Source organism: Symphalangus syndactylus, chromosome 9 (assembly GCF_028878055.3).
Source record: "Symphalangus syndactylus isolate Jambi chromosome 9, NHGRI_mSymSyn1-v2.1_pri, whole genome shotgun sequence".
NCBI lineage: Eukaryota > Metazoa > Chordata > Mammalia > Primates > Hylobatidae > Symphalangus > Symphalangus syndactylus.
In genome coordinates, this window is record NC_072431.2 from 30,379,852 (window position 1) to 30,403,191 (window position 23,340).

Here is a 23,340-nt window from a genome sequence, read left to right on the forward strand (position 1 = left end):
AGACTGAGGGGAGGCGCTGAGGGTCGGCACTGCTGCTCTCTATGTGACCGCTGAGTCATGGAGGAAAAAGAGACCTGAGGGATGTGCCCTGCCCCCCAGGAACACTTGGCTAAAAACCACCTCACTGTGATTTGCTGCACAGACCCACCGCAGGGCACAGCACCCTCCAGAAAAACAGGTCACTGAAAATAATATCAGGGGAGGATGTCAAGAAGGCTGCTGTATCCATTCTGCTTTAATGAGTAGAGGTGAGAATTCATAAGGCATAAACACCAGCCCCGTTTGGGGCACTGTTTGGGGCAGGTGCTGAAATTTCACTTTTTCGTAAAAGCAAGAGGCTGGCCTGGGCAGAGATGGGCCAGGAAGGTCATGGACTGTGAGAACCACAAAGTGGGGCAGGTGGAGAGGGGAGAGGCCTGGTCAGTGGGACAAAGCCTCCCTGAGGACAGGACGGCTCATCCAGATCACAGCACCCAGTCTCTGCCAACAGGGTCAGGTTGGGGGAGATGTGGCCTGAGCCCTCACAGGGAGCACGTCAGGCATGGGGTCTACAGAGGCAGTGGGAGCCCCTGGAATACTCCTGGATTCTGGCTGGGAAGGGGTCTGGGCAGAGGTGTCTTCTCTCAGCTGTGACTGTGGGCAGGTGAGGTGTCCCTGTGACAGCCCAGAGGGGGCCCGTGGGACAGGTGCCAGTGAGTCTAGACTGAGGCAGCCTCAGAAACCTGAGCCAGGAGAGAATCGGGAGCAGAACTGGTGGCAGCTCCTCAGATCTGGGGCTTGGTGTGGGACTGAATTGGAGTGACTCCCTCCTAATGAATAGAAAAAGGTGAAAATGACAGCATGCAACTTTGGGGACGAGGTCAGAAAAAGCACTGAGGCTTCCATCTTGGTTGCTCTCTCTTAAGCTCTCCTTTCTCTTTCTCTGGGCTCCCTTGCTTTGGAGGAAGCCAGCTACACGGAAACTCAGGCAGTCTATGGAGAGGCCCACCTTGCGAGGAGGAAGGCCTCCTGCCAGTGGCCACTTGAGTGAGCCATCTTGGAGGTGGCTCTTCCAGCCCCAGACAAACCTTCAGAAACTAAAGCCCTGCTTCACATCCTGACTAGAACCTTATGAGAAACTCTGAGCCCAACCCACCCAGCTAAACCACTCCTGAGTTCCTGCCCCACAAAAACTGTGAGATAATACATGGTCATTGTCTTAAGCTACTAGATTTTGGGGTGTTTTGTTATATAGCAATAGATAATATAATTATGCAGATGAAACTCCCCATATTTCTCCCAAACCTGCTCCATCTGCCGCCTTCCCCCGCTCTGTTGATGGCAGGCAACTCCATCTTTCCAATAGCCCTGGCTCAAGACTTGGAGTCATCCTCGATTCCTATCTTTGTCTCACACCTCACATCCAACCTGTCAGAACATCCTGTTGATTCCATCTTCACTACACATCAAAATGTAGCATTGTCACCATTTCCACTGCTACCACATAGTGGGGCCACCATGACCTCTCTCCTTGCCTACCTGAAGTCTAACCTCAGCATGGGGTCTGAGTGATCCTTTAAACATGTCGGCCAGAGCAGGTGACTCCTTTCCTTAAAGTCCACAGTGGCTCCCATTGCCCTCAAAGTAAAAGCCCAAGTCTTACAATGGCCTATAAGGCTCTAAGTGATCTGTGAAGCCTCCTTACCTCTGGCCTCACTACTGCTCTCCTCCTGGCCACCCCTGCTTCCTTAGTGTTTTTCAAACATGTTGGGCACACTCTAGCCTGAAGCCTTGTGCACAGCTGTTCCCTCTACCTGAAATGTTTTTCTTCCAGATACCTACACACCTATCATCCTTCCCTCCTTCAAGTCTTTGCTAAAATGTCTCTTCCCAGTGAAGCCCGATCTGACCACTCTGTTTACAGTTGCAGTCTATCCCCACTCCTTCCAGCACTCTGAATCCCTCTCATTCTTTTTCTTTTTCTACCCTACTTATCACCTTCCAACATCCTATGTAACTTACTTATTTAAATGTTTATTGTTTACCATCCATACCCCCTGCTAGAATGTGAACTCCAAGATGGCACTGATCTCTGTCTTTGGTCTCTGGCGTATCTCAAGTGTCTACCTCAGTGACTAGCACATAGAAGCACTCAGTAAATAAGTGTTGAATGAATAAATTGGCGAATCTACACGTTCCTAGGTAACAGCTTTATGCAATAGTGCACTTTTAATCTAAAGCTTCCTGTTTCGAAGTTATTCCAAGTGCTCTCGAGCACCTAACATTATAGTCCCTGAGAACCTCCACTGACCTTCAGCAAGCAGGAGTGCTAGAAAGTACAGAGCAGAAAGGAAACCATGAACCTCAGGTTCACATGCTCAGATTCAAGGACAGCAAAGGAGCTGCTGATGATGCAGATGAAATAGATTGTCCCTCTGCAGTGTGAATTAGGTGTATCAGAAAATTACTTATAAAGTTATACAGAAGAGGAGGTAAGAAACATGGCTTCATACATTCCTGATCTTCTAATGAATGAACTGTAACAGTGCTGGCCAAAATAAATATAATGTGAGCCATATATTTCAACACGAACTCAATATAAAGACATTAATGATATATTTAACATTTTTTGAGACAGGATCTCACTCTGTTGCCCAGGCTGGAGTGCTGTCATGCAATCAGGGCTCACTGCAGCCTCGACCTCTGGGCTCAAGAGATCCTCCTGCCTCTGTCTCCAGAGTATCTGGGACTACAGGTGCACACCACCACACCTGACTAATTTTTAAATTTTTTGTAGAGACAGTATCTCCCTATGTTGCCTGGGCTGGTCTAAACTCCTGGGCTCATGTGATCCTCCTGCCTCAGCCTCCCAAAGTGCTGAGAGTACAGGCATGAACAACTGTGCCTGGCCAAACATTTCTTATACTGAAAAATTATATGTGCATTGTATACTTACAGCAGGCTTCAGTTCAGACTAGCCACATTTCACATGCTATAGTCACATGTTGCTAATGATTATCATATTGAACAGTTGCCCAGGCTGGTCTCAAACTCCTGGGCTCAAGTGATCCTCTTGCCTTGGCCTCCCAAAGTGCTGAGAGTACAGGTATGAACCACTGTGCCCGGCCAAACATTCCTTATACTGAAAAATTATATGTGCATTGTATACTTACAGCAGGCTTCAGTTCAGACTAGCCACATTTCACATGTTATAGTCACATGTTGCTAATGACTATCATATTGAACAGTACAGATAAAGAAGCACATAGGAGATGTGTTCCCATCTTAGTCCAGAAAATGTGGTCGATTTTGCCATAACTCACCCTCCTGAGAGTGATGTCAGCCAAGAACATTCTACAGTATCCACAGGCATCCAAACAGTTATAATACTATATCCTAAATCTAGGCCTAATCCTAGTTGAAGATTTGTCCTAGCCTCCTGGTTTTCAGTGACACATGATACACAAGAACCGCAATAGCACAAAGAAGCTTTGTGCTCTGAGCACACACATTGTCTTACTAAAATTAGAGCAAATCCGAATGACTTATACTCTTTGCTAGGAATCTATAAGAACCTCAGCACTCCACCTAGGACTACAATTCAAAATAAAACATAGCTATATGCGCAAGGAACTTTATCATCTTTTTATAATAGCAGAAAAATGAAAATAACCTAAATTCACAATAACAAGAAATTTTGGACATTTTTCCTTGATGGGATTATACAGATAGTAAAATGAAAATTTTTAAATAGTTCATAATAGTGTGGGGGAAATGCTCATGTTAAAATGCTAAATGGAAAATCAGGACACAACATCGTGTATGCAAATATTGAATAATCAAAATTATGTTAAAATAAAATGATACATACAGAAGAAAGCAGAAATACACCATAATGAGATAAAGATTATAAATTAAGCCACACTCCTGCCTGTCCCTGCACAATATATCATTAGAAAAAGAAAAAAAAGAAAGTTAAAAGAAAAAGAAAAAATCAATAGCAGCACATGAAAACATGAACTGGTGTTCTCGATTAACCAAAATTTATGAGGAATGGAGTCACACTGAAAGATAAACCATAGCCCAAAGTCATGGAAGAGCAGACTGTGTCCAAAGGTAAGAACAGTTATGGCGCCCTGAGTTGGATGGCGGCAGACACAGGAAGGTAGGAGGTGGTCGGGGTGACAGTTTGCAGGTGCTGTGCTGAGAGGAGCTGGCCAAAATGGTGCCTTCCCCAGTATCTACCATTTGCCAGGCAGCCATCAGCAAAGGTGTTACCCCCATTGTGAGTAATGATGATCAGAATGGAAGGCCACTAACCCAATATACCAGAAGTCAGAAAAGAGATAGCCTTGTAATTAGAAACACAAAAGAACTTTGCAGGAACCAATTGTGACATATTAACAATCCCAATAAATGTGAACAAATTGCATTAATATATTAAAAAGAAGAATCTTTCAAACTTTATTTTGAAAAACAGTTATATATGGTTTACAAAGATTCACCTAAAATAAAAACAAGCAAGACATTTGTAAATAAAGGAGTCGAGAAAGATACATCAAGTAAAATGCTCATGAAAAGAAAGCAAGCGTAGAAATATGAAAATCAGAAAAAGGTAGAATTCAAGGCAAAAGACATTAAAAAGGACAAAGAAGGATACAGTTTTTTATGTTGATAAAAGATACACTCCCTCACAATCTGTTATGAATCTGAGTAGATGGATTTAACACATCTCTCTCTGGAATTAACAGTTCAAGAATAAAACTATGGCTTAATGCAATCAAATAGAAATATAATGTGAACCACAAATGCAAGCAACATTAGTCACTTAAACTTTTCTAGTAGGCACATTTTTAAAAAAGTATAAAAGAAACAGGTGAAATTACTTTTAATAATTTATTTTATTCAACTTAACACATCCAAAATACAATCATTCAATATATAATCAATATAAAAAGTTGTTAATTTTTCATACTAAGTCTTCGAAACTGGTGTGTGTTTTACACTCAAAGGCTATGTCAGTTTGGACTACCCACACTTCAAGTGCTCATTACCACATGTGGTGATATGGTTTGGATGTGTGTCCCCACCCAAATCTCATGTTGAACTGTAATCCCCAATGTTGGAGGTGGGGCCTGGTGGGAGATGACTGGATCATGGGCATAGTTCTAATGGTTTACCATCATCCCCCCTTGGTACTGTATAGTGAGTGAGTTATCAGGAGATCTGGTGGTTTAAAAGTGTGTAGCACCTCCCCCGTCTTTCTCTCTTCCACCTGCTCTGGCCATGTAGGATGTGCCTGCTTCCCCTTCATCTTCCACCTTCTCTGACCATGTAAGATGTACCTGCTTCCCCTTCATCTTCCACCATAATTGTAAGTTTCCTGAGGCCTCCCCAGAAGCAGATGCCAGCATCATGCTTCCTGTACAGCCTTGGAACCATGAGCCAATTACACCTCTTTTCTTTATCAATTACCTCGTCTCAGATACTTCTTTATAGCAATGTGAGAACAGAACAGACTAATACATGTGGCTACCACATTGGACAGCAAAACTACAGATAACTAGATAACACAACTTTATCAAGTGGCCTTATTAAAAATTCTTCAATTAAAGAATAAATTGAAACATAAATTATAAATACTTAGAAATGAACAATGAGAACAGGCCACACTTTTAAAGTGTATTTAATATAGCCAAAGCAATACTCAGGAAAAAATATATAGATATTTAGTTTTAGATATATTCATTGGAAATCACTTTAAAAAGATGGAAAATTATAAAAGCATTATTTTAAACCATGCAGCTTCAGAAAGAATAGCAGATAAACTCAAAATAGGAAGGTCATAAGAAAGATAAAGGCAGAAATTATTGAAATGGAAATGAAATTTACCAAAACTTCAAAAGCAATTTTCTCTGGGTGATAGGGCTTCAAGCGTTTGCTTTCCTTTGACTCTCTATTTTTCTTCTGTTACCAACTTTTCTGAGTCTGGCTTTTATAATATAAAAATCCTATCTTTAAAAATGTCCTGTAACATCACAGAGGATTTTGAAAGTTTATCTTCAAATGCCAATACTTATTAAAGTTCCAATAGTGAAATCTGTTTTTAAGATATGAACAAGTTGCACACAAGCAATTGGGCAAATTGTATAAAAACTGTAGTGTTCTTAGATTTGCTGAAAGATTACCCTGGTCCAAATCTGCTGTTTCAACTCCACAGTTGGGGTTGGAAATCAGTGGGAGACGTCTGGAAGGAGTTGCCTAGGGCAGCGGTCCCCAACCTCTTTGGCACCAGGGACTGGTTTTGTGGAAGACAATTTTTCCACAGATGGGGAGCAAGGCAGGGGAAGAGAGGGTGATGGTTTCAGGATGAAACTGTTGCACCTCAGATCATCAGGCATTAGATTCTCATAAGGAGTGCACAGCCTAGACCTCTAACATGCGCCGTTCACAATATGGTTCACGCTCCTACGTGAATCTGATGCTGCAGATGATCTGACAGGAGGCAGAGCTCTGGCAGTAATACTTGCTCATCTGCTGCTCACCTTCTGCTGTGCGGCCCAGTTCCTAACAGGCCATGAACCAGTACTTGTACTGGTCTGAAGAGAGGAAAGCCTCCAGGCCTCTAAGAGTGAAGCCAGCTCAGTAGTGCCTCAGGCAGTGGCTGTTGGCTTCTGCAGCCCAATGGAGATTTGGTTTTTTATCCTCAGGGAAAAAAAGTTCGTTTTAAAAGAAAGTTAGTATTTCTTCTAATAAGAACCTCATAGCCAAAGGGTAACAAGGCAGGGTCAGAACTTGGAGAAGCATGTGTACTTCACACACTTAGGCGTACAACTACTGCAGACTAGTCTATGAGCCCTTTCGTGGCCACACTCTGGTCACTCCTGGTGGTGAGCAGGGCAAGCACTCACCCAGCTCCATTCTGGCATCCTGTAGGGCAGGGAGTAAACTCAGCAAAGGAAGCAGCTTGTCTTCAGAGTCGCAGCCCTGAGGGGACATTTCCATCCAGTATTCCTAGGAGACAAGATGCCTCTCTGGAGAGGACAGAACCTTACCTTACCTGAGGACAGAACCCAATTGCCTTTGCCTCTGATTTATGGAAGCGTTGCTTTGTAATGGTGTCGGCTCCATCCATGGATTCCCAGATGCTGTCTCCCTTGTGCACAAATACTTAAACTTTAGGTTCAACCCCCACCCCTTCTTCTCTCTTTTTCCTCCTTCTCTTCCTCCAGAATACTTCCCTTGAGTTCAGGCCCATGTGTGTGGACACATGCCACACCCCAGTATAGGTCAGCCCCTCAGAATCTGTCTATAGTGGCTCCATCCTGCAAAGAGCTCTTGCTTGCCTTAGGGTGAAAGTGGGAAAAGAAGAAGAAATGGGAGTGAGAGGATTGTATAATCCACTATCATGTATCATATGATATTGATATGATGTTTCTCACTATCATGTACCGTGTATGATAGTGGGAACGCCCCAGAAGGGAAGGGAGACAAAGTTAGGACAGGATAATGGGTCACCATGGGAAGATTTTAAATGTGAGCCCCCTGTCAAGAGTAATCATTTGATGTCCAAGCCACCAACACAATCGTGATTCTCCTTTTCACTTAATGCACTTTTGTAAGGACCATAATTACCTGTTTCAGTTGATAACATACTTATCTGTATTTCTGACATGGCATGTTAAATTTCTTCAGGACAGTGACTATGCTTATTCTCAGTGGTATACCAACACACCCAGAATATTGTTACTCAATTCTAGCTAGCAAAACAAACTGTGCATTAAGTGAAAGGGACTCTCTTATTCTCTGCCAAAGCGCTAATGTCCCTTCATATGCAATGAACTTTTCCACTTCTCCTTGAATGTCTAGTTTTACAAGTTTGCAGTTGAGTCTATGTTCTGTGATGATTTTTTTCTCTTTCTAACTAAAAGTCTAATGAGATTTTACAGTAACTTCCAGAAGCAAACTTCCAGGCTACAAAATATTTCACAATGCAGTGTTCAAATCCATGTTTTCTTGGGGTTTTTGTTTGGGACTCTTAAAATCCTTAATCCTGAGCAATTCCTCCTGGCACTGTGTAGTCTTTAAAAATAAGATTTCTAAAAGATGTATATGCCACCTAATAATGGTCCATAATTAATTTAACAATTTCACTGTTGTTGAATGTTTATGCTGTTTTCAGTTTTTCCTTATTATATGTAATGCCGTGCTCATCCTTACTGATAAAGCTTTGCTTCCACACCTGATTATATCTTTGGGTTCAAATCAGGTAAGTAGAATTAATGAATGATAGATATAAATATTTTAAAGTCTCAGTGCAGCTGTCAAACTGGTTTTCAGAAAGTCTGTACCCCTTTATTCTCCTAATAGCAGTGTATAAGGCTCATTTCATTCACTATTGGTCACCCTGTCACACTGTGTATTTGAATTTCGCTTATGTGGGGATTGGTGTGGATAGAAATTCAAACGGGTATGCAAGCCCATTCCAGCCATGTTGGGTTATGTGGCCTGACAAAAGCCATCAGGCTGCCTTTTTATTTGAAACATGAAAGTTCATGACTGTTGTATCTTCTACAGGAATTGTAAACTTTTATCAGTTGAAAGTATCCTCACACACTGGGGCCTGTCATGGGGTTGGGGGAGGGGGGAGGGATAGCATTAGGAGATATACCTAATGTAAATGATGAGTTAGTGGGTGCAGCACACCAACATGGCGCATGTATGCATATGTAACAAACCTGCACGTTGTGCACATGTACCCTAGAACTTAAAGTATAATAAAAAAAAAAGAAGAAAAAAAGAAAATATCCCTCTTTCAGGGCATTGCTCCATTAATTGTCTTCTAGCATTTACTACTGTTGACAAGGGGTCTGATGCCAATCTAAGTCTTAGTCTTTTGTATACTTCCTACTATTTTCTCTGTCCAATAAATGGATGAATGGTTAGGTAAATTATGGCATATCCATTCAATGGAATATTATTATGATGCAGCTTTTTTAAAAACCACATCTATTATTTACCTGAATGAATGTTCCTTATATTTTATCACATGAGAAAAACAAGTTACAGAGATATATACCATTTTTAGAAAAACAAACAAAATCCTCTACATTTCTAATCATATTTTACATATATTTTTACACATAAAGATGTCAAAAGGTAAAAATCAGGCTGTTAGTTTTGGATTCCTTTTAATTTAGGAGAAGGAATTTAGATTGCTTTTAATTTAGGTGAAGATCTTGAGGTATACTAATAATGTTATTGCATATTTCCTTTAATTTGAGTTTTTGTTACTAGTAGGGTGAGATATCTTTTCACGTTTATTGATCATTTGATTATATTCTTGTGTAAATTTTCCCTTCACATTTTTATCCATTATTTTATTGAGCTATTTGAGGGTTTTTTGGGAATCAATTTATAGGAACCCTTTGCATATTATAAATTACATGTTTGCACATATTTGTTCTAAGTCTACTATTTGTCTTTGACTTTGTTTATGGTATCTTTTGCCATATAAAAAAAGTTAAATTGGCTGGGCCCGGTGGCTTATGCCTGTAATCCCAGCACTTTGGGAGGCCAAGGCAGGTGGATCACAAGGTCAGGAGTTCAAGACCAGCCTGGTCAAGATGGTAAAACCCGTATCTACTAAAAATACAAAAAAAAAAAAAAAATTAGCTGGATGTGGTGGCAGGTGCCTGTAATCCCAGCTACTCGGGAGGCTGAGGCAGAGAATTGATTGAACCCAGGAGGAGAGGTTCCAATGAGTCAAGATTGTACCACTGCACTCCAGCCTGGGCAACAAAGCAAGATTCCATCTCAAAAAAACAAAAAAAGTTAAATTGCTATATACCCAGATACATTTATCTTTTTCATTGATGAACTCTGGGTTTCATGCCATGTTTCAAAATATTTCATCCACTTCAAGGTTATACCTAAATAATATTTTAAATTTCAATTTTTTCTATATTTAGATCTATAAATCTCATGGGTTTTATCATATATATCTCATATATATGAGATATATACAACCACACAGGTCAGAGAACCAATGTGGAGATTCCTCAAGTTGCTAATTATGCCTATTATAATTAGACATTTAGGAATTGGGGAAATAACAACAGGGTGAATCTATGGAATGACTAGGCCCACTTGAGCTCAGACTCCGCTGGTCCCCTGACCATTGTAAGCCCCTATTTTAATAGTAGACCAAAGAGGGGCTTTGGGTCCCCAAGAGTCAATGTCAATTCAGAGTCAGTGTCTACTAATCCCTGCAAGGTCTGGGTATTTTCTTTCTCTAATGAACAGTTACCTAGTAAATTATTACAGTACTTTTGGTGAAGGCTTGGAGGAAGATTTGTGGTATGTATAACAATAATTTAGTAGGATGACCATCTATCTTTTTTCTACAGACACAGTGATCAATTGCCCCCACCAAATATCTCTGTGAGCCGAGGCATTCTAACAATCAGCATGTCCTTGTTGCTCTTTACAACAGAAGTACTTACTTTGTTTTTGGAGGTTAAGTGATACCACCAGTCCTCTGCTATTCTGAAAACCCATTATCCCCACTGAAATCAGGGAGGCCATCTCAATAGTGAGTAACACTTTCTACGGTCATATCTGGCCAACAAATAAAACCACTACAGAGATTTGCAAGGATTCCTGTCTCTGCACTAATGTATATCTCAAACCCTTAATAAAGGGAGTCTCTTTGAATTTTTCCACAGAACTCTTACCAATACAGGAATAGAAGACGTAGGGTGCAGCCACTTCTCCAGGCTGAAACAGAGCCCCTGAGGAAGGAGCAAATCTGAAGATCCCCTGCCCCCAGGGCTTTGATTCAGATATTGTTGGAGAGAGCATTGCATGGCTCATGACTCAGTAGGTGGTGGATAAGCTCATTGAGGTATGGTGCTAGGAAGAGTGACTAGAAACCCACCTTCTGGGGTATCAGGAGAACCATCACAGGGAGGTCCTGTGTCTAGGAACTCACTACAAAGCCATCAAGGAAGCACTGGGGGGAGCCATGCACACAGAGGCGCCACACTGTTGGAACTCACTAGGAAACTGCTTTTTGGAGCCCCAGGAGGAGCCGTGCATGGCGTGCTGTGCTGCATGGAGGCAATGTTTTAGTTCCACAAGCAGGGGCATAAAGGGTGTATTTGCAGCAGAAAGACAATAGATTTAATAATTGGCACAATCTCTGAGCAACTAATGACCTCCATCTAATTCTATTTACTTCACTGCTATGTGGGTGTTTTTTATACTCATATAATATTATTTCAATGATATCTCAAAAATGAATGGAGATAAAATGTGGGCTGAGTCTGCCATCTTGAACAGGAAGGTTTTTTTTATTATTATACTTTAAGTTTTAGGGTACATGTGCACAACGTGCGGGTTTGCTACATATGTATACATGTGCCATGTTGGTGTGCTGCACCCACTAACTCGTCATTTAACATTAGGTATATCTCCTAATGCTATCTCTCCCCCCTCCCCCCACCCCCCAGCAGGCCCCGGTGTGTGATGTTCCCCTTCCTGTGTCCTTGTGTTCTCATTGTTCAATTCCCACCTATGAGTGAGAACATGCAGTGTTTGGTTTTTTGTCCTTGCGAGAGTTTGCTGAGAATGATGGTTTCCAGCTTCATCCATGTCCCTATGAAGGACATGAACTCATCACTTTTTGTGGCTGCATAGTATTCCATGGTGTATATGTGCCACATTTTCTTAATCCAGTCTATCATTGTTGGACATCTGGGTTGGTTCCAAGTCTTTGCTATTGTGAATAGTGCTGCAAGAAACATACGTGTCCATGTGTCTTTATAGCAGCATGATTTATAATCCTTTGGGTGTATACCCAGTAATGGGATGGCTGGGTCAAATGGTATTTCTAGTTCTAGATCCCTGAGGAATTGCCACACTGACTTCCACAATGGTTGAACTAGTTTACAGTCCCAACAGTATAAAAGTGTTCCTATTTCTCCACATCCTCTCCAGCACCTGTTGTTTCCTGACTTTTTAATGGTCGCCACTCTAACTGGTGTGAGATGGTATCTCATTGTGGTTTTGATTTGCATTTCTCTGATGGCCAGTGATGATTAACATTTTTTCATGTGTCTTTTGGCTGCATAAACATGGAAGTTTCATTTTTTAAACATGTCTTTAAAGCTGAGTGGAGAACATATGAAACCCTGGCAATATGTGTGCTGCCAAAGACAGCACATTGAACACTGGCAATAGATGGCTTATTTAAGTCAACAAAAATTGGCTAAATTGATAAGTTGTTGAACTTAAAACTCTGGTAGCCTTAGCTTCAATAATGCTGCTGTAGGACTGGGTTGGTCACTAGTGTAATCCAAGCCAGTGGTAGGAGGCTGAACCAGAAGGATCGATTGAGGCCAGGAGTTTGAAACCATCCTAGGCAACATAGAAAAACCTCTGTCTCTACCAAAAAAAAAAAAAAAAATTAGTTAGCTGTGCATAGTGGCTCACACCTGTAGTCCCAGCTACTCAGGAGGCTGAGGTGGGAGGATTGCTTGTGTCCTGGAGCTCAAGGTTATAGTAAACTATGATGGTGCTACTGCACTCCAGCCTGGGCAACAGAGCAAGACCATGTCTCAAAAAAAAAAAAAAAAAAAGCTGCTATATAGAATGCCATATGTCTAAAATTAAAAAAAGCTTTCCTGATCATGTGGCTGAATCAACTAAATGATCTAACGGTGTGAAAGTGCCTAGCATGATAACTGACAATGGAAGGTACTCGATAAATGTTGAGTGAGTAAATAGCAATTACTAAGGAACATCTTCCCCTCCCTTCCACCTTCCAGACAGATGGGACTGGAATGCTGGCAGGCAGTGGACAGATACCAAAAACTGTTTTTCTTCCTCCAAGTTTCTTAAGACTATTGAGCACTTAATATGCACTAGGTGATATGCCAGGCTCTGGGAATACACAGAAAAATAACGCAAGGTCTCTTTCCCTAAGAAACTTCCATCTAATGAACAAGACTGATAAGTAAAAACATATTTCAACATGATGTGTATGTGCTATAATAGAGGTAAATGTAAGGTGTGAATATAAGACACAGGAAAGGCTGCCAACCCAAACTGGACTGGGCTGGAGAATTAATCCTGGGCTGCATCTAGAGAGATAAATAAGAATTAGCAAGATAAAGAAAGACGTATTTTCAAAGCACAGGGGCATATATGCAAATATATCTGGTAGGAGAAAGCATGGCACATTTGAGGAGTCCAAATATTTGGTAAGGCAAAAGTATAAGAAGATATTTGAAGTAGTAAGAGATTAAGGTGGAAAGGTAGGGCAAGCAATGGAATTTGTAGGACAAACGTGATATGATCTCATTTGCATTTAGGAGAAATCTTTTGCCACATTTGGAGAAAGGATTGAAGAGAAACGAGAGCCTGGATGTGAAGAAAACATTAGGAAGCTGCAGCAGTAACCTATGTGAGAAATTAAGAGAACCTAAATCAGATCCACTGGCCATCAAGATTTCACTCATTTTGAGATCTAGAGATTGGTGCTCCTGGAGCTGTGAAATGTGTGGCCTCTGTAGCCCTGGTGAGTGAGATATGGATATGTGGCTATGGATCTGAGAAATATCTGTGAAACATAATCCACAGATATGATGAGAGGGTAGAAAAGAGGAGTCAGCAATCATACTCAGATTTTTTACAAAAGCAAATGCTTACATGTGGTACCAGTCACTGTGATTGGGAACATTTGAAGAAGAGTATAATTGGGTGGATAAACAGTAAAGTTAGATTTGAGAGATAATGATTTTGAGATGGCTGAAGGACATCTGAGCAGATACATCCAGAAGGCAGTAGATAAATCAGGAGACTCCAGTCTAAAGATAAAAGTGTTGAAGTACTCAGTGTATAGATAGCAATAGAAGCTCCAGAAATGAACAAAGTTGCCCAGGGAGAAGTTGTATACTGAAACAATGAGAAAGTCTAGAACATAACACTTGGAAGCAAATCATTCTAGAGATAAGCATTGGCCTGGAAGATAAAAAAAATTTTTTTTAAGTAGGAACAACAACAACCAAAAAGAACAGCATCTCTCAAAAATCAATGGAGGAAAATTTCAAGAAAAAGAGTTATAAACAGCATCAGACTCAGTAGAAAGATCTAGGAAGGTAAATACAGAAAAAGATTCATCAGCTTTAGAAACCAGAAAGTCAATGGTACAGGAGCAGTTGCAGAGGAGCGGTGAGGACAAGAGCCAAGCTGCTCTGCAGTTTATGGAAGATTGAGTGGTAGCTACTGCCTGAATCAGGACCCTGTCTGTTGCAAGTGTTAGAAACCCAACTCGAACTCATTTAACAAAAAAGAAATTTATTGTATAGTATAAATGGAAAGTATAGAGGTAGAGCTGGCTTCTGTCACAGCTATTAATAGACCCAGGGACACTCAGAAATAGTTTTCAGAAAATGGTTTTGATCTCTATCTCTCTAACTATCCCTTTTTTCTTCCTTCACTTCATCTTTTAATTCTGAATTTAATTTTAAACCTCTGCCTTATTCCATCCTTATTCAGATGGACTTCTTCCAAGACCACCATATTTAGTTACCAAATTTCAAATACTCTCAGAATCATAAATCGGAATGAGAAAATCTTAGCTTTATCACAAGAGTTCAGCGACAATTCTAACTGGCCCATCTTAAGTCATGCACCCATCCCCAAACCAACCCTGTGGCCAGGTGAATGGAGAATGCTGATTGCATAGCCTCTAGCAGGTGTGCAACCAAGATATTGGGCAGACACTTTTGCTGATACCCAGGTGCACACGGAGTAGGGAAAGGATGTTTCCTCCAAAGAAGAGATTCTGGATAGAGGAACAATATATGTCCACTGTATTCTACCCTTAGGATGTTTAGCATTCTTTCTTCTCATACATATAGTATCAGAAATGTCCCCACTTAGTGAAATGCAACTATCTCATTTATAAATGAAAATATCCTAATTCTGAAAGAGAAACACCAAATGTAATATTATTATTGCATCTAGCTCCAACTCTGGATCCTTGAAATATGGGCATTCCTCTTCATTTCAAATCTTTCTCCTCATGGCTATGCACCTATGATTAACTGATACATTTTGCCACCCCAGCAGATATAAAATGGTGAAGGGAAATATAAAATTTTTAAATTAAAACATACTATCGTCTGGAAAAGGAAACAAACAGCAGCCATCCACCGAAAGTACCTATTTCTGGGCAGGGATAGCATGGAGTTCTTGTCTCAGCAAAGGAGTGAATTTGCTAGTCAGCCAATATGCCTGCCTTCAGTCCCACTGGGAGACCTCTTTTATCCATGGCCATGTTGAGAAGGGTGTAGAAGAGATCATAAAATAGAAATCCCTTCCAGAGACTGAACCTCTCTAGCAGCCCACTTCCTGCTGACATAGTTTATGAGAGGTGGGGCCCTATGACTGCCCTTGAGGCTGAGGAAACATAAGTTACCACTTTGTTTAGGCTTGGAATTTCACTGATAACCAACTCCAATAAAACTCTAATAGGCATTAGAACCTTTGGGTTCACAGACCTGAACTCTGTCTTGTCTCTATAGCCTCAGAACTTTGCCTGTAGCCCTAGACCTAAATTTAATCATTTCCTTCTTGGAAAGTAATAAGTTGAAGGCAATAAACCTCTGGTGAAACACTAGATGAGGCAGAATGATGTGCACCTGTGACCAGCCTGCAGCCCATTGGCTAACCCTAACAAATAGGAAGAAAGATTCCTTGAATCAGATAGTTTGAGAAAGGAGGTATGTGGGAAGAGCCCAGGGACTCCAGCTTCCTTCATTTCTCTGGCCTCTCAGGTATACCAATTTTATCTCCCTGCTGTGTTTCCTACCTCCTTGCCTTTTATGCTAATTTTAAAACAGGGCAGAAATTTTGGTTTTGGCAATTCTATAAGAAGCATAGTTAACTGAGCCCCAGCAATCTCACCCATAGGCAGAGGGATCTCTATTAGCAAAGTTGTATGTTGTTCCCTTTCTACTTTCAGCCAGGTTAGCTCAGTTCAAATCTTATCCTTTTGGCTTGTTTTTTGGTAAGACCTTACCAAAAGTAACAAGAAACGGCCAATATTTTCTAACACCCTGGTATTTTTCTACCAAGTTTCCTAAAGCTCCAGCTTTAATAGACATTGGTCTGAGATAGCTAAGCTGCAGTAAGGACAAGTTTCGTCATCTTTGTCACTACCACATAACAAGGAAAGAGGGCTTCTCACTCAGCCAATTTCACATTTTAGAGTCAATACCCTTGTCAATCTTGATTTGACTCAAAGGTCCTTCTTTTTGTCTTATTTTTAGAAACATGCAAGAACTTGCGGTGCAATGAAATGTAGAATTTAATTGGGCTTTAAAATTTAAAACTTTTTCAAGGCTACTAGACAGTGATGAACTTTGTAGATAGATTGACTTGAAATGGATGTCCCACATAGAATGTTAGCTAGTGATAAGTGCTAGGAAGAAAAATAAAGCCAGGAAAAAAAGTATGGTAGACAGGTGCAGTTTTATAAAGGGGTCAATACAAAGATGACATTTGAACAAAGATCTGAATGAGGTAAGGTTGCAAACCATGCACTTATCTAAGGGAGAAGTGTCCCAAGTAGAGAGAACAGCTAATGTAATTGTCCTAATGCTGGAGCAAGCCTGACCTATTGAAGAAACAGAAAGAGAACAATATGGTTAAAGTACAGTAAGTATAATTGCCCAAAAGGTTCTTCCTGCCTGCAGCACAGACAAAACCAATTCACTGAGACTGTGGTATTGCAATAGAAAAAGAACTTAATTATCACAAGGCAGCCTAGTGGAAGGACGGGTTATTACTCAAATCAGCCTACCTAATGACTCAGAGGCTAGCATTTTTCAAAGATAGTTTGGTGGGCAGGGGACTAGGGAATAGGTACTGCTGATTGATTGGGGATGGAAACATAGGGGTGTAGAAAATGGTCCTGTGTGCTGAGTCAGCTTGTGGGTAGGTGCCATAGGACTGATTGAGTCATGAGTCAAGGGTCCAGGTGGAGTCAGTCAGTCTCAGAACGTAAAAATCAGAAAAACATCTCAAAAGAACTTACCATTACTATTGTAGAACCTACAATAGTGATATTATCTGTGGGAGCAACTGGGAAAGTTGCAAAGTTTGTGACCTCCAGAACAATGGCTGGTTATCATCTAACTATGCCTACATATTAGCAGAATTAGGGCCCCTGCCATAATCCTAACCTCATTGGCTTTTATTAGTTTGACAAAGGCAGTTTTGGTCTCTGAGCAAGGTGTTTGCAAGGGTTAGTTTTAGGAAAGACTATTATCATCATTGCTTCAAAGTTAAACTATAAACTACACTCCTCCCATGGTTAGTGTGGAGTCCTAATTAGGGAAAAGGAGTCAGGCTAGTGGGAATCAGGGAAAGTAGATAAGCTATAAGTCGGCCTTTCTTTATGGCCTAAGACACATAGCCCTCCTACACAAATAACACAATCTTCCTGTGCCAAACTATCACCAAACACCTTCAAGTTAGCTCACTGCAACCTTGGTGTTATCAATACTGCACAAAGCCCTCTTCAACAGACAACATAAACATTATGCTATAAAATCTCCATCAAACTCTTGTTTCCTGGAAGTCAGCTTCTCTTCTACTGACCTGCCCATTGCCTCCTCACAATGTGTTTTCCCACTTTCTCTGATAAATCTGTCTTTCTTTACCTACAACTGTCTCAGTAAATTATTTTACTCCTGCACCACCGGCCCAAATAGTCATCGCTCACCCGAGACATTTTGGTGGCCCATACGTGAACTCTCTCTCTTCATAGGGAACTCTCTCCCCTTTCTCTTTTTCCAACTCGGAACCTTCAGTGGACAGCATCTAAGCATGGAGACAATTGCAGGTCTCTGGCCAGAGCTACACTGAGGATGGGACTAAAAGGTGTCCATGAGAAAGCGTCTAACCACCATCATTCATTCAGATGAGGGACCTAACTCTACTTATTCTTTTCAGTCTTTCAGTAGCTGGCTTCTAGTATCTCTCTGGAAATTGATGGTATAATATTTGACCAAGCCACTCTCTGGTGTTGCCTGAAAGCTAAAAGGTGAACAGAGCTGGCTGCCTTGCCCAGAAGGGAGGAAGGCTCTCTCTCCTATCTTTTCTGGTTGAAAAGTCCCTAATCCCTACATGTGATGCAACTGACACTGGAAGCTCATTCAGAGCGAGTTCATACACGTTCATGTTGTTGCATAGAATAAGAGAGGATGACACTTCAAAATGAAGTTTTTTGGATTTTTGGTCAGCTCATGAGCCGCCCACTTATCTAGCTTTTTCAACTTTCCAATTTGCTTCAAATGCCAAATGACTGTAGAAATGCCAAGGTGAGTTCTTTGGCAACTTCTTGTGTAGTTGTAAGAGGATCAGCTTCTATGATTGCTTTCAGTTGGTTGTTGTCAACTTCCGATGGCCAGCCACTATACTCCTCATCTTCAAGGCTCTTGCCTGTTTTGCAACACTTCTTGAACTACCACTGCCCTGTACGTTTGTTAGCAGTTCCTGGGTGAAATGCATTGTAGATGTTGCAAGTTGTCTCTGCTGCTTTACAACCCATTTTGAACTCAAATAAGAAAATCGCTCAAATTTGCTTTTTGTCTAACATCATTTCCATAGTCTAAAATAAATATAAAATAAACAGCAAGTAATGTCATTAGCAAAAAAATAAAATAAAATGAGAAATATGCATTAAAATGGTGTATAACATAACCACATTTATTTAAGAATGTATTTAAGAATGTATTTAAGAATGTATTCCAATATCAAATAGTAACTTTCAGCAATGCAAAAATTGCTATTACATTTGCACCATCCAAATACATGAGGCATACATGTTATTAAACTTCTGCTTGTTTTTCTCTTATTAATTTGCCTTTTGTTACAGAAAGTCCCAGCTAAGAAATATGAAGGGTGGAGGAGAAAATTATTTTTCCTCTCCTATACTTTTTATGCACTATGTTTAATAATTTTTCCCATTATCTACTGAGGCATCATATTTTTCTTATAAATTTGCACAATCTTTTTCTTAAGCTCATTAAATCTCATCTGCCATTTTTTGCTGAATCTCCAAAAATAATATGTAGAAGCAACTCAGGGTCATGAATATTTTGCTTATTGCTTCACCATCACCATAGTGGGAGCTTGCACTCAGAAACTGTGGTATGTAAGAACTCAGGCTCATAGTGCAAATATTAGACTGTACATTTTGTCTTCCCTTTCTGAGGCCCACAGTTCTTCCTATCTCCTTCCTCCAACTGTCCTTGCTGTCACTTAGTTCCTTCCTACTACAAGTTCCTCCCTGTTTTCTATTCAACTCATTAATCCCTATTTTATAGCAGTCTTCCTCATTATAATGTGATTTTTTTTTTCTTTTACAGTGAAGGTCTTGTTTCTATGGCAATACAAGAGAAAGTCTTTGCAGAGTTGTTGCAGCTGGAAGCCTTCACTTACTTTAAGAGCTCATTAAAGCTAGTTGAGGTAAAGGGCAGGTGGAGATCCTGAAAGTGCCTAGCAGAGGTTGAAACTTTATAGCAAAGTTAAGAGTTAGTAGGAGCACACAAAGAATTCCTTTCTTGTCATTGTAATTACCTTGCATAGGCATGAAACTTTCCAAACCTATCTAACATCAACTTTACATATTCATAGTATTTTTTACGTAAAGCCTTAACATTTGGTCTGAGACAACTTTTTAGACAATTTAGACAACTTTTCAAACTACTTTTTTGAGGAAGCAGAGTATTATATGGCAGCTACAGAATAATAAAGGATGACTGGAGAGTTTTCTCTTCAGAAAAAAAGAGAGAACAAACTTTTCTTCATGTGAAAGGTAAACAGAGAGAGAGAAGTTCAGCAGCATAATGAATAAAGATGGTTCTGCAATGTCTAATAACCTCTCCTTTTTGTTTGCCTCTGTACACAATAAAAGTGTAAAAGTATAATTTTCAAAAAAATGTAACATTATGACTCTCATGACTCTCAAGTTTTATTCAACTCAGGGAACCAATAAGATGTTATAACTGATTCAAAGAGCATAGAAGCTAGATATTTGTAGAAAATATTACCATAAGATTGCTGGGTTAGAGACTGGTTAAAATCCAACAAGAAAACAAACCAGAATCTTTGGGATCATCTGTTGTATTAGACAGAAATTATTCACATCTCAAACAAAAACCAAACATTAACTTTTGCCCAAAGACAATAGACAATAGAAAACTCAGCCCACTACACTGGTAAATGCCCTGTCATCTCTTCTGCCTATTTCCAAGTTTAAGAAAATTTTTCTGACAGAGTAAAATTTGTTTGGTAAGGGAGGAAGGTATAGTTGGCTCTGGAAATAAGGGAGCTAGGAAGGGTTCTTGGAGCCCATACCTCCTTCCTCCTGACCCAGGATGGAAAATGACTCTTCCAACAGCCTTCCAAACCTGGAGTGAACTGCTCCTTACAGAACTGCCAAAAGGAAGAAATAGAAAAGAAAAAAGGAGCAATAGGTCCAAAGTAAGTCCACAACCCGACAAGGCAAACAACACTGTCTACTCACTAAATACTGAGGCTTAATAATAATCTTATTTGGCTCCATGTCTCACCTTTTAGACACACTGGGGCAGGGGTTGTCCCCCAAGGCCTTGGGCAGCCCAGCCCCAAAATTTATTCTCTCACAGTTCTGGAGGCTGGGAAGTCGAAGATTAAGGTGCCAGCAGAGTCTGTGTCTGGTGAGGACTTTCTGTGTCTACATTGCTGCAACATCTGGAGGGGACAAATATTGCATCTTCACATGGCAGAAGGAATGGAAGGAAAGAGCTCACTGGTTTTCCTGGGTACATTCCACACTGCAGCTCTCATGGGTTGTAGTCTTGTGCCTTTTGGCTTTTACAGGCTGGAGTTGCATACTTGTGTCTCTACAGTCTTGGGGTCTTAAGGATACCCTCACTCCCACTACTCTACCAGACATTGTCCTGTGGTGGCCCCACTCCTGCGGCAGTTCTCTGCCTGGGCCCTGAGGCTCTCTGGGGCATGCTTTGAAATCTAGGTGGAGGAATCCATGCCCCCCAGGTCTTGTGTTCTGTGTACCTGCATAGTTAGTACCATGTAGATACTACCAAGGGTTATTCCTGTGCCTTCTGGAGGGGCAGCCCAACACACCAACCCCACTTCAGCCAATCCAGGGCAGCCAAGGGATGCTGCACCAGAATGTGAGGAGCAGAAACTTAGGCAGCCCCGGACAGAGAGTTTGGAGGTCCCACAAGTTCCCTGGGCTTCTCCAGCACCATGCGCCCTTCCCTTGAAACCATTCTGCCCTCAAGACTCTAGCACCCTGGTCTTATGATGGGAATGGCAGCCTTGAAGATCTCCAAAATGCCTTCAGTGGCATACTTCCATTGTCTTGATGAATAGCATCGGGCTTCCTTCTCTTCATTCTAATCTCCTTATCAAATGTTCACTTGAGCACACCATTTGGTATTCTCTCCTGCATATACCTTTTATTTCCTTACAACCTACCTGGGCTAAGATTTTTCCAACTCTTTAAGTTCTGTTTCCCTTTTAATAATAAATTCCATCTTTAATTCATTTCTCTCTCTTGCATTTTACTCTAAGACGTCAAGAGAAGCTATGCCGTACCCTCAACACTCTGCTTAGAGATTTCTTCCATTAAATATCCTAGTTCACATCTGCCTCCCACAAACTACTAGGACATGGACACTGCTCAGTCAAGTTCTTTGCCAATTTGTAACAAGAATGGCCTTTCCTCCTATTTCCAATAAGGTATTCCTCATTTCAATCTAAGACCTCCTCAGAATGGCCTTTACTGTCCATATTCTGTTCACAACATTCTGTTCATGACCTCTTAGATAATCTCTAAGAAGGCTGAGGCTCTCTCCACAGCTCCCCTCTTCTGAGTCCTCATCCAAATAGCCCTTTATGGTTCAGCCTCTACCCATTACCCAGTTCCAAAGCTGCTTCCACATTTTTAGGTATTTGTTACAGAAGCATCCCACTTCTTGGAGATAGTGACAAGAGGCAGGGAAATTCTGGGCAGAAGAGGGTGAGTCCAAGCTGAAAAGCCTAATACCACGGCCCAAAGTGAGAACTTTACATCCTGTTTTCCCACTCAAATGTTGCCTTTTCCAAAACCACCCATGGTCTGCCCCACCCCCCCATCCTATTCCCATAAAATCCCCAGGCCCCACCAGCAGAGGGAGGAGAAGAGGAGAAGCAGCTGGACATCAGAGACTATGGTTGGACATTGGAGAGAAGCAGCTTGACTTCAAAGGGACGGCTTGATGGCATTGCTTCGGAGAAGAGTTCAGCCAGGGACAGCTGGACTCTAGGGGAATATTATCTTCCCGCACCGTCCACTTTTCAGCTCCCCTTCCCACTGAGAACCACTTTCAATGGCAATAAAATCCCCCACATTTACCATCTCCAATTTGTTCGTGCGACCTCATTCCTCCTGGACACTGAATAAGAACTCGAGTGTCAGTGCAAAAGGCTGTCACACTGACCCTCCACTGAGCTGTTAACACTTAAGCCGTCCGCAAATGGCAAAGCTAAAAGAGCACTGACTGTAACACTCTTTCTAGGGCTTCAGGCATAATGGGTACCCCCGTAGATGCTGCCACGAGGCCACATGGAGTTTTGCTCCTGCCGGTAGCCAAAAGCACTCACCCCGACTCCTGCACGCGCTCACCTGTGCTCCCCCTCCTGTGAGGGGTGGAATGCAGTGGGACCAAGCAAGTGGAGTCCACTCTGCTGGCACCAAAGCAGCTGGCTATTTCTAGTGCCTATGCACTCCAGTTCCTGCCCACGAAAAGGTCAGGGAAATTTCCTCCTTCATTGGCACCAATTTATGTCTTAGTCCATTCCTGCTGCTATCACAAAAGATCTTAGATGGGGTAATTTATAAACAGCAGAAATTTATTATCTCACAGTTCTGGGAGCTGGGAATCCCACTATCAGGGAGCCAGTGAATTTGGTGTCTGGTAAGGGCTTATTCTTTGTGTCCAAGTTGCTGCGACCTCTGGAGGGGACAAACACAGTGTCCACACATGACAGAAGGGATGGAAGGGAGGAACTCACTACCTCAAACCCTTTTATAAAGGCATTAATACCATTCGTGACAGTGGAATCCTCACTGCCTAATCACCTCCTAAAGGTCCTGCCTCATAGCATTGTTGCACTGGGGACTAAGTTTCAACATGAATTCTTGAGGCACGCAAATATTCAAAGCACAGCAACAGCCTTCACTTATGGTGTTGTGGGAAACTGAGGACCAGAGAGACTGATATGAGAGTATAG

At 41.3% G+C, this 23,340-nt stretch overlaps 1 long non-coding RNA gene across 1 annotated transcript; it reads left to right on the forward strand.

Annotated features, from left to right (window-relative positions):
- Positions 1-204: 204 nt before the first annotated feature.
- LOC129490525 (uncharacterized) lies at positions 205-22,446 on the forward strand. The gene is made up of 7 exons (XR_008660277.2): positions 205-248; positions 19,425-19,524; positions 20,459-20,541; positions 20,706-20,861; positions 21,640-21,807; positions 22,030-22,125; positions 22,226-22,446. It is a non-coding gene; the product is annotated as an uncharacterized lncRNA (long non-coding RNA).
- Positions 22,447-23,340: the final 894 nt, after the last annotated feature.